The sequence below is a fragment of the Macrobrachium nipponense genome, chromosome 5 (genome assembly GCF_015104395.2).
Source record: "Macrobrachium nipponense isolate FS-2020 chromosome 5, ASM1510439v2, whole genome shotgun sequence".
Lineage (NCBI taxonomy): Eukaryota > Metazoa > Arthropoda > Malacostraca > Decapoda > Palaemonidae > Macrobrachium > Macrobrachium nipponense.
In genome coordinates this window covers 28,631,197-28,643,882 of record NC_061107.1, presented here as the reverse complement: position 1 = coordinate 28,643,882, position 12,686 = coordinate 28,631,197, and the positions used below count along the sequence as shown (strand labels likewise).

Below are 12,686 nucleotides of genomic sequence, written 5' to 3'. Positions count from 1 at the left end.
GTCTAGTAGGCGCCTATCTCCTATTAGGCGCTCTTCTCCTTTCAGACGTCAAGAGTCTGGTAGGAGCCATGCGCCTGGTAGGCGCCCTTCTCCTGGCAGCCGCTCTCCTGTGGATAGGCATCAAGAGCCTCGGGTCCACCGTTCACCTGGTAGGCGCTCGTCATTTGCGAGGCGCCCTACTCCTGACCGTTCGCCGCTTGACAGGCGCCAAGAGCCTCTCAAGCGCCCTTCTTCTGATAGGCGCTCGGCGCCTAGTAGCTGCTCTCCTCGCGACAGGCGCCAGGATTCTAGCAGGCGCGCTCCCTCTCGCAAGCGCCTTGTTTCTGGACACGGTTGTTCCCGTGGTAAGAGCCCAGACTCTCCTTCGTTCAAGATTTCTTCTACCTCGAAGAGAGAGTCCGATCTCAGACAGGCCAGGTCGGATAGGCGTTCTTCTTTTTCGACTCGCCGATCACCTGTGGACTTGACTTCTCCTGTGAGACTTCATTCTTCAGCTACGCGCTCTGCTCCTGTAAGGACCTCTTCTTCTTCAAAGGATCCTCCACGCTGTCCTCTGCAAGAAGGCCAGGATGGCTCGGACGAAGAAACTAATACAACGGCAGCGGTTTCTTCTTACAAGAAGTTAACAGAGATTCTACTTCAGGAATTCGGAGATTCCCTTAGCCCTACTGCTCCTCCTTCTCCGCACTCGTTGTTTTCGACGTCAAAGACAACGAAGGGATTGCCATGTGTGAGAATGAAGCCGACCCTGTCCATGAAGAAGGCGCTTAGGAGCTTTGGTTCCTGGATGCTCTCCAAAGAGGAAGCAGGGAAAACGGTGTTTGCCTTCCCACCGTCGAAACTATCTGGACGTACTGACTTTTGGTACGAGACAGGAGAGCCCTTGGGGCTGGGTCTCCCGTCTTCGGCTGATGCGGACTTTTCGCCATTAGTAGATGCTACGAGGAGATCGGTTCTTAACTCGGCTAAGATGACTTGGGCCATGAACGAGATCGATCACATTCTGAAAGGAATGTTCAGAGTGCTCGAAGTTTTCAACTTCCTTGATTGGTCGCTGGGAGTCTTGGCTAAGAAGACACAGGCTCCAGAGTCTTTCTCACCGGAAGACCTTCATTGCGTATTATCCTGTATGGATAAGTCTGTAAGAGACGGAGTGAGCGAAATCGCTTCCTTGTTTGGGGCAGGAGTGGTGAAGAAGAGATCCGTTTATTGCTCCTTCTTGACGAAGTCCGTCTCTCATGCTCAGAGGTCTTCGTTACTGTTTTCCCCACTCTCCGCTCAGCTTTTTCCCAAGCAACTAATACAGGATATCTCGACATCGCTTTCAGCTAAGGCTACGCAGGACCTTCTGGCCCAGTTGGCGAGGAAGCCTCGTCCCTCCTTCCCTGTCAAGATGAGAAAGGAGAAGTCAGGTGTTAAGGAACCCTTTCGAGGGGCTTCTTCCTCCAGACCCGCTTCGTTTAGAGGACGAAGGCCCAACAGGAGAGGGAAGACTTTCTCTAAGTCCGTCAGGACTTCAAAATAAGAAACAAGTCCTTCAGACAACGGTAGGTGCCAGGCTGTTAAGATTTGCAGAAGTCTGGGCCTAGAGAGGGGCGGATTCCTGGACCCTATCAATCATAAAGAGGGGTTACCTCATCCCTTTCACCTCAAGACCTCCCTTGACGACCACCCCAAGGGAGTTGACGGCCAAGCACAGGGACCCCATCATGAACCAGGCCCTTCGGCTAGCGGTAGATCAGATGCTAGAAAAGGAGGCAATCGAACTAGTGACGGACCTTCAATCAGCAGGCTTCTACAACCGCCTTTCCCTAGTTCCGAAATCCTCAGGGGGATGGAGACCGGTTTTGGACATAAGCGCCCTGAACTTCTTTGTAGAAAAGAAGTTTACAATGGAGACCACTTCTTCGGTGCTGGCAGCACTTTGTCCAGGGGACTGGATGGTGTCCTTGGACTTACAGGACGCTTACTTCCACGTACCGATCCATCCTTCCTCGAGGAAGTTTCTCAGGTTCATGATGGGGGGAAGAGTATATCAATTCAGGGCTCTGTGCTTCGGCCTCTCGACGGCCCCCCAAGTGTTCCCGGGAATCTTGAGGAATGTAGCTCAATGGCTTCATTTGGAAGGGGTGAGGATATCCCTGTACCTAGACGATTGGCTTATAAGGGTCAATTCGAAAGATCGTTGTCTGGAGGACTTACAGAAAACCTTGGAATTGACGAGTTCTTTGGGGCTATTAGTCTATTTCCAGAAATCAAGCTTAATACCCAAACAAGAGTGCGTTTATCTGCGGATCTGGATGAACTCTCAGAGTTTTCGGGCTTTTCCGTCTCAGGAAAAGATAGCCTGAGGCCTCAAGAAAGTAACAGCCTTCTTAGGGAAAGAAGTATGCACAGCGAGGGAGTGGATGAGTCTGCTGGGAACGCTCTCCTCGCTGGAGCAATTCGTTTCCCTAGGAAGGTTGCACCTGAGACCGCTCCAATTCTTTCTTCATCAGAATTGGAGTCGTCGTTCTCAGGATTTGACGTTCTCCCTGTCCATATCTCAGCAGATCAAGGAGAAACTCGTGTGGTGGACAGATCCCAACAAGTTTGCTCAGGGACTGTCTCTGCAATCCCAGAACCCCAACCTAGTGTTGTTCTCCGACGCATCGGAGACAGGTTGGGGGCCGACTCTGGGAACCCGAGAGATGTCAGGTACCTGGGTGGGGGACCAGGTGACCTGGCATATCAACAGAAAAGAATTGATGGCCGTGTAGTTGGCTCTGAAAGCCTTCGAGTCCAACGTCTGAGACTCTATAGTTCAGATCAACTCGGACAACACCACAGCTCTGGCATACATCAGGAAACGGGGGGACGCATTCCTTCTCTCTGTACGAAACAGCAAGAGACCTTCTTTTGTGGGCCGAAGAAAGGAGAATCAAGCTTCTCACCAGATTCGTACAGGGAGAGAGGAATGTGAGAGCAGATCTCCTCAGCAGGAAAGAGCAGGTCCTTCCCACGGAGTGGACACTTCATCAAGATGTATGTCAGAGCCTGTGGAAGTTGTGGGGCAGGCCGCACATAGACCTCTTCGCCACCGCAAGAAATGCAAGACTGGATCTATACTGCTCTCCCATCTCGGATCCATGGGCGATAGGGATCGATGCGCTTCTTCTAGACTGGAAGGGGCTCGATGTGTACGCGTTTCCTCCCTTCAAGATTCTGGGAATAACACTCAAAAAGTTCGCAGAGTCAGATTCAACAAGGATGACACTAATCACTCCTTTCTGGTCGGCCCAAGAATGGTTCACAGAGGTACTGGAATGGTTAGTGGACCTTCCAAGATCGCTCCCTCTAAGGAACGATCTACTCAGACAACCCCACTTCGACAGGTATCACAAAAACCTCCCCGCTCTCAGTCTGACTGGCTTCAGACTGTCCAAAGTCTGGTCAGAGCGAAAGGCTTTTCAACGGCATCTGCTAAAGCAATCGCAAGAGCTAGGAGGTCTTCCACCTTACAAGTATACCAGTCGAAGTGGGATGTCTTCAGACGTTGGTGCAAGAGGAATAACGTTTCCTCTTCCAGTACCTCTGTGACCCAAATTGCTGATTTCTTAATTTTTCTTAAGCAAGAATGTGGTCTGGTGGTATCTACTATTAAGGGATACCGCAGTATGTTGGCGGCAGTTTTTAGACACAGAGGCCTCAATATCTCAGAAGATAAAGACCTGCATGACCTGATTAGGTCTTTTGAAACAACTAAAAAGCAGTCATCTAGAACACCTAACTGGAATCTGGACGTGGTACTTCAGTTTCTCAGCTCGTCTAGATTTGAACCCCCTAATTCAGCCTCGTTCAAGGATCTGACCAAGAAGACACTTTTCCTTATGGCTCTAGCATCTGCCAAGAGGGTGAGTGAGCTTCAAGCCATTGAGGGCAATGTTGGCTTTAAAGAACAGTCTATGGTTTGTTCTTTCCTCCCCGGATTCCTAGCAAAGAACGAGAACCCATCAAATCCGTGGCCCAGAAGCTTCGAGATTTGAAGATTATCTTCTCTTGTAGGGGAAGAGCCTGAGAGAACTCTTTGCCCGGTGAGGATATTAAAATATTATCTGAAGAGAAAAGAGCAACTTAAGGCCAATCAAGAGGTCCTTTGGTGCTCCGTGAAGGACCCCACACGACCACTATCGAAGAATGCTCTGTCCTTCTTCTCAAGAAGCCTTATAAAAGAAGCGCATGTATCTTGCAATGAGGATCATTTTAAGCTTCTTAAAGTGAAGGCACGAAGTGAGGGCCATTGCCACTTTGCTGGCTTTTAACAAAAATATGTCTGTGCGGAACCTTATGGAGGCAACCTCCTGGAGATGCCACTCGGTTTTCGCAAACCACTACTTGCGTGATGTGAAAATCACTTATGACAAATGCTTCGCCTTGGGCCTTTACGTATCGGCAGATTCGGTGCTGGGACAGGGAGCTGGAACTTATCCTTGTTAGGCTTTTATATTTTTACCCCTTGTTTTGTATTTGTTGGTTATGGTTGTCTGAAAGAGGATGCAGGGAAGCATCTCTTTCTTGTCGTAGTACTAACACTAGTTAGTTTGGTTAGGTGGTCTGATGGGTTTTGGCTCCTTGCGGTAGTAGTGGTGAGGATCTGTTAAGTAAGCGGACGAGTTCCCTTTGACAGGATCCGACTTGGATTCTACCACACAAGGGGATCAGATATCCCGGTGGTAGATCCTAGAGTCTTTCAGCAACAGGTCACGTCCTCGCTGTAGCTCTCCAGGCAATGCAGACTCAGAGACAGTATCAATGAAGTCTTCTGCCTGAACAGGTAAGAACCAAGGTTTTTATATCCTACAACACCAGTTGTTTCCCTTTTTCTATATTTTTTAGCTGTCTCTTACCCTCCACCAAGGGTGCCAATCAGCTAAGTATATACCTGACAGGAAAGTTCATGTACAAAAATGATATTGTTAAACTACAATAAAGTTTTGTACATACTTACCTGCCACGATTTTATAATTACGGATTTAATGGCCCACCCAGCCTCCCCTCAGGAGACAGGTGGAAGAGAAAATCTGAATAGAAGATGGGATTGGTTCATACTCCCGCCACCCAGCAGCGGGTAAGGTAGACCACCTGACCTACCTGTCGCGTGTGCTGCGAGATTTGAAATTCTGTCGGGAACGTCGGAGACTATAGCTAAGTATATATCTGCCAGGTAAGTATGTACAAAACTTTATTGTAGTTTAACAATATCATTTTTTTTAATGATTTTATGACACTGTCAGTTTTCATGTTCCTGATGCTTTTATAACGAAAATGCAGCGAACATCACGTGAGGCAGCATGCAAAGCTTTGTTATTTTTTTAGAATAATTCACTCTTATGAACAATAATTGTGTACGATAATTTTCATTCATTATTGTATTTTAATAGCGGTTGTTGAGAATGGCGATGAAACAAAACAATGGTTTCCCTTTTAGGTAATGTTAGTATGAAAAACATGACATAGAATCTGATTTGTTAAACCCACCTTTCATAATTTACAAAAGAAAGGCATGTATCTCTGAATTAAGTTCCATTCGGCAACTAAAGACAGAGATGATATTGGTCAAACGTGATCAGCTGATTATTTCAAGACTGTAAACAAAACTAGAATACAAATGACGTATCATCGCTCTGTTCATATACAGGGGGTCCTCGAGTTACGACGTTGATCCGTTCTTACGATGCATCGTAACACGATTTTCAGCGTAAGTCGGAACATTGAAAAATACCACATGATTTAATGTAAATACCTATCAATAACAACGAGAGAACAATTCCTTACCTTTATTAGTTTGATTGGCTTGCACACTGGAGAGGAAGCTGCGGTGCTGGAGAGACTGGGGGAGGTTAGTGAAGAGAAAAAGAACCTCCAGAAGTTGCTGGAGATGCACCAATAACCTTTCCATTTCAATTATTAGACCACTACGCTGCTTAGTTATCACTGTCGCTTTCATAGGAGCAGATCCTTTCACATGTTCAACGATGCACTCTTTATCTTTGATAATGGTAGCAACGGTCGAACGGCTAAGGCCAAGCGAGCGGCCAATGTTTGTTGGCGTTTCTCCCTTCTCAGATCGCTTTATAATGTCCACTTTAATTTCCATGGTGATGGCCTTTCTTTTCTTCGATGCACTACCATCAGAAGAGTCCGCCTTGTGCTTGGGAGCCATAACAAAGAGCAAAAAGTTACAAAAACGATACAACACGAGGGAGAGAGAGGCAGTGTAAACAACCAAAATGGCGTATGGGCGAGGAATGAGCGTAGCGAAGCGACGCCGTCCTCTCCCCCACAAAGCGTATTCTTCCGCCGTGCGCCTGGAACTAGTTCGCGTTTGTTTACGTTGCTTACGACGCTAAACCGCGTAAGACGGAACGACGCAAAATATTATTTTTTATATTTTTATGGGGGCGCGTTCGTAACCACGAAACATCGTAAGTCGAGACCAGCGTAACCCGAGGACTTACTGTATTGTAATACGATAATACATGCAATATGATTACAGTAAAAAAAGTTTTATTAAAATTATCATTATTCTCAATACAACTATTATTCCACTTTTGCAAGAGGATATCTATCAGTGTAGCAACCAAACCAAGCCAATGGTCTCTCTTTCTTTCATCGATTGTAATACTAATAATAATCCTCAAGTAAAAAATTCTTTTTTAGAATTCTGGATGAAGCGATTATGGTAAACGTATGACATAGACAACCGTATTGAGAAACGGCTGATTGTTAACATCATTTACCCTAACTATTGAGCATTTTTAAGAGTTCCCTTACAATTGTCAAGTTGTTAAACCCAGCTGATTTTTAATGGTTGCTTCCGTAAGTAAAACTAAATAGTTTTGTTAATCCCTAATGCAATGGAGATTTCAAGAAAGAATACTAGTAAATTAAAGCTTCCGATCATAGGCAAGGCTGAATAAAACGAATAACGACCAGGTGGTTAAGTGATGTTCGGAACTGGAGAAATTGCTTATAGTACATTGAAGCGATATGTGCTCGTTTTCAACCAAACTTCGTTAATTCACAATAAAAGATATCTCCGAATTATAGTATCTCTTCTAACAAATAATGGCAATGAAGATATCGATAATGGTCAAATCAGCTGAGATTTTGAGAATGTAAACAATATCAAATGTGAATGATGTACATGACGATGTTTATCTGTAATGCAGTAACAATATGATAATAGTAATACTATAATTGGATACAACAAGCAAAACAACCTTTATTTAAGTCATCATTATTATAAATGTAGTTTTACTGTTTAATTTTTGCAAATAATCAATTTCCTCCAAAAAACATTTTGGTTTTGTAATTTAGAAGTTGTCCTATACTACAGATATGAGATATATTCGTGAAAATTTGCCGTGATTTTTTGCCTTGTCTTATCTAAAGGTTGTCTTATACACAGAAATATACGGTATGTACGGTTTACAATTATGTCATGTAGATGAAGATTAGAAACTACTGATCACTTGAAAGATTTTTGAAAATATGAGAAAAATAAAAAGGTACCATGACAAAACATGCCAATATACAATGCAAATCTAGTTTATGATGTGCTGTAATTTCCTAATATACTAGTCAGTTTGGTATTTAAGTACAGTACTATATATATACATGAATAATTTAGTTGTAAAGGGAAAGGCAAAGCATATGTATGCACTAACAAATATACTGTCGGCCCTTGTCAAGACGGACTAATAGGGGGCTAGGGTGTCCTCTTTAACCGACATTATCTCTCTCTCTCTCTCTCTCTCTCTCTCTCTCTCTCTCTCTCTCTCTCTCTCTCTTCTCTCTCTCTCTCTCTATATTATATAATATAAATACTATATATATATATATATATAGATATATATATAATATATATCTATATATACAGGCAGTCCCCGGGTTACGACGGGGGTTCCGTTCTTGAGGGCGCGTCGTAAGCCGAAAATCGTCGTAAGCCGGAACGACACTTGGAAATATGCCTTAAACTAAGAAAAAGTTAGAGAGACCTTACCTGTGTGACATGCAAGTATTGCATGATGTGTAGTGTGGTTATTTCAATGGCAAAGGATGGTTCTTGAAGGTATAATTCTTTATTAAACTCTTGTGACACTATAAAGCACAATGTACTACACTTAATCCTTAGGTTAGATTATACACTAAACACTATTATGCACTGTACACTACGTAGTATGTAATCCTTTGGTAGATCCTGGAGTACACTAAAATCCCAGTCTGGTAGCTCTGGAAGGTAAAAGTATAACACAATTAGTACAAAATACTACACAAAGTCCTGAATGCAATATGTAAATTATAGATATCAAGAGTAAAAGAGTTAATGTATGTTAATTAATTCCTTACTTTTAGTTTATAATTCCTTACTTTGAGTTATATCAAGAGTAAAAAAGTTAATGTATGTGAATTAATTCCTTACTATTAGTTGAAAGTTGTCATGCTATGTAACCCTGGATGCACAAAGTCTTATGTGGCCCCATAGCCTACATCATTCAGGGGGTTCTGGAATGTACAAAAAATAATTAGTATGTCAGTAAGTACTCTATGCATAGTAAGTTACATACAGTAATATGCACCATACAGTGGTTTAATATCACATATATAACATGTATAAAACTTAGTTAATGTATGTTAATTAATTCCTTACCTTTAGTTTAAAGTTGTCGTGCTATGTAACCCTGGATGCACAAAGTCTTATGTGGCCCCATAGCCTACATCATTCAGGGGGTTCTGGAATGTACAAAAAATAATTTTGTCAGTAAGTACTCTATGCATAGTAAGTTACATACAGTAATATGCACCATACAGTGGTTTAATATCAACTGGTATGCATATTGTAAATGATTGGTCTACACCCCCTGTTCAGCAGGGAGTGTACAGTATGTAATTCCATGAGGGACCTTGATCACTTATCCCATGTGAGAGATCTTGGTCACTTTTTTTTAGTATGTACGTATAAAACTTACTTAATGTATGTTTACTACTATGTATAATTCCTTACCTTTATGTTATGTAGTAACCCTGGACAAAGTTTTATGTGGCCCCATAGCCTGCATCATGGAGGGGGTCCTGGTTTTCTGGAATGTACCAAAAAAGTATCAAAGTTAAGTCATGTTAGTATGTGTTTAGTAGTTACATACAGTAACCATACGTACAGTGGTTTATAACATGTATGTACATAATCAAACTTGGTTGGAAATTCCTGTAAAAAAAAGTTATGTACGTATGTAATACTACTGTATGTAAAAACCTTACTGTTCATACTTTGTTACACTACATGTTACATGTGATACGTATACTTTCCTGAAGGGTTTTTTCCATCCAAAAATGGTGCTTCTACTTGTAGTTATCCCTTGATGACACTTGTAGTAATTTGTTAGTAACAACCTGGAGTTGTGTGAAAAATGTTGGTTCTGGAAGGAAAAAGTAACAAAATTAGTGTACAAAATATACACTACAGAAAGTTGTGAATGCAATATGTTAATTACTGTAGATATATCAAGAGTACTAAAAGAGTTAATGTATGTTAATTAATTCCTTACTTTTAGTTTAAAGTTGTCATTCAATGTAACCCTGGATGGACAAAGTCTTATGTGGCCCCATAGCCTACATCATTCAGGGGACTCTGGAATGTACAAAAAATAATTTTGTCAGTAAGTCCTCTATGCAGTCTATGCAGAGTAAGTTACATACAGTAATATGCACCATACAGTGGTTTAATATCACATATAACATGTAGTATAAAACTTAATTTAGAAATTCCTTACATAACTTACCAACTTTTAGTGAGTCTCAAAGCTGTTACCTAGGTTGTGGGAGATGGAGGTGGAGGTGTAGAGCATTCATGATAAGGATGCATTCCAATGCATCCTTATCATGAATGCTCTACACCTCCGTGTAGAGCATTCAGTGTGCTTTATCACAGATAACAGGCTAGGATGATGGGCAGTCTGGAATGAAGAATTAATATTAAAGGACAGTATGTAACCACTTAGGTGTACAAAATTTATTGTATGTATGCAAACATTAAACACAACTGAGAATTCCTTACCTTCAGCAAAATGAAGACATGTAGGCTATGTAGAGGTCTGGTTTATGTAAGTCACAGGTGCATGCCAGTCTGGAATGATAATGTAATAGTACATATGATTATAGTATGTATGTTACATACATAACATGGTTATTACATATGTAATAATAAAACATTAATAAAAAAAAATGTCCTTACCAAATTCTAGTGGTTGGCTTGCTTACTGGGATGGCCATATGGTACATGAGAGTGGGTGGCTGGGCTATGGAGTGGGATGGGCAGGTGCTTGGGAGTCTGGAATGATAAAAAATATATAAAATGATAGTTACTACTACTGTAACTACTGCACATGTTATTACTGTTTGACATATGTAGTGTGTAATACGTATGTTCAATATAAAAAATGAAGAATTCTTTTACCTGAAGGAATGGGAGAGGTGATACTACTCGTATCAACTGATTTGGGCTCTGGAGAGGTGATACTCGTATCAACTGATGAGGGAACATCTAGATCTGGAAAGAATGATAGGGTACATAAATATATTATAAGGTGGATGTAATTGTAGCATATGTACACTTTTAATAAAATTTCTATTTGCAATTTATAAAACATTTTATACAAATTTGTTAAGGATTCCTTACCTGATGTATAGGGCGAGGCATCAAAACCATGGAAAGGCTCAGGGTCATCTGGGTCACTGTCACTATCAAAGGGGTCTGAAATGAAAAAAAAAATAATAAGGTTATGCAACATCAAACACATTGTACCACTATGTAAGTTAGTGTACGTATGTATGTAGGGTGTAAACAATTTCCAACATGAAAATGAGAAAAATGAAATTGCTTACCTGATTGTACACGTACAGGTGGGCGGGCTGCTACAAAGGGTCAGGTACAGGGGGATCTGGAACTGTCACAGGTAGTACAGGGAGATCTGGAACTGTCACAGGTAGTACAGGGAGATCTGGAACTGTCACAGGTAGTACAGGGGGATCTGGAACTGTCACCACTTCTGCAATAAAATTACAAATGATGAAAATTAATGAAGTTACAATTTACTCTTACATTTAGTTGTTACATTAAAAAATTAACACATTTTAATATGTACACTATGAAACACATAAATTAGTAAAACAGTTTCAGAATTCCTTACCAGGACTAGGAGTGGGAGGTGGTGGTACTGGAGACTTGTGAAAGAAAGTGTCAAGCCTGGACTGCACACTTCTCTTCGTCTGCTTCTCCTTCAGGGTCTCCTTGTAGAAAGTCACCAAATCCATGATTCCTCTCTTGATTTTGTCAAACCTAAAAACGTTAGGGTCTTCTGTCTCAAAAGAAGCCAAGGCTCTCTCCAGATGAGTAAAACCCTCTGACAAGCCTTTCACAGTTAATGACCTGGGTTTTGGCTCTGGTGCTGCCTCCTCTTCCTCAATCATTTGTTGTTCAAGTTCAAGTAAGTCCTCTGCAGACAATTCCTCTCCATGGGAAGCCAGCAGCTCTGTTACATCATCAGTTCAAGATCTAGTTTCAGCCTCTTGCTTAGCCCTACGATCTTCCTCGTCACAGTCTCGACGTCTTCTGCCTGGTCAAAGCCTTCAAAACTGTGCACAAACTGTGGACACAGTTTCTTCCAGGCCCCATTTAAAGTGGTCGTCTTCACCTCGTCCCAAGCACTTGCAATATTTTTCACTGCATCAGCAATGTTGTAGCCCTTCCAGAATTGCTTCAGTGTCAACTCCTTGTTAGCTTCTATGGCCCTCAAAAGCAAAACGTATGGTCCTTCTAAGGTAGTAAGCCTTGAAATTAGCTATTACTCCCTCCCGGTCCATTGGCTGTATCAGCGATGTGGTATTGGGTGGGAGGTACACCACCTTCACATTAGGATGCATGTCGCTCAAATTTGAAGGGTGACCAGGGGCATTGTCCAGGACTAAGAGGGCCTTAAAAGGCAGACCCTTCGAAGTCAAATACCGCTCCACTGCTGGCACGAAATGGTCATTGAACCAATCTTCGAAGACCATTAAGGTAACCCAAGCCTTCTTGTTTGATTTCCAAATCACAGGGAGTTGACTCTTGAAAATGCCCTTGAAAGCTCTGGGATTCTCGGCCAAATACACCAGCAAGGGCTTCAGTTTCAAATCACCACTTGCATTGGCCCCAAACAGCAAAGTCAGTCGCTCCTTTCCAGCTTTATGGCCAGGTGCTGACTTCTCCTCCTTGGAAAGGTACGTTCGATTTGGCATTCTTTTCCAAAATAATCCAGTCTCATCCACATTAAAGACTTGGTCAGCCGTGTAACCACCATCCTTAATTATCTCAGCCAAACCACCTGGAAAACATTCTGCTGCTTCGCTATCAGCACTAGCAGCTTCACCTTGCAGCTTCACATTATGCAAATTTGCACGAGCCTTAAAACGGTTAAACCAACCTCTACTCGCGGAAAATTCACCACCAGCACTGCCTTCGCCAAACTTTTTCACTACTGCCTCATGCAGCGCTCTAGCCTTCTCCTGATCACACTTAAGCTCACCGGAACACGTCGCTGGTTCTGGTCCTCCAGCCAGATCATGAGCAATTTCTCCATTTCAACAATGCTCTGGCTACGTTGCTTCTC

The 12,686-nt window shown here is 42.4% G+C and overlaps 1 protein-coding gene and 1 long non-coding RNA gene across 6 annotated transcripts in view; one reads left to right on the top strand and one right to left on the bottom strand.

Annotated features, from left to right (window-relative positions):
- Window positions 1–12,686, top strand: part of LOC135215260 (aspartyl/asparaginyl beta-hydroxylase-like) — a 176,088-nt gene that overhangs the window by 123,002 nt on the left and 40,400 nt on the right. The window lies entirely within an intron of this gene.
- LOC135215072 (uncharacterized) lies at window positions 10,274–10,796 on the bottom strand. The gene is made up of 3 exons (XR_010314545.1): window positions 10,718–10,796; window positions 10,496–10,588; window positions 10,274–10,369 (listed from the first exon to the last, which is right to left on the bottom strand). It is a non-coding gene; the product is annotated as an uncharacterized LOC135215072 (long non-coding RNA).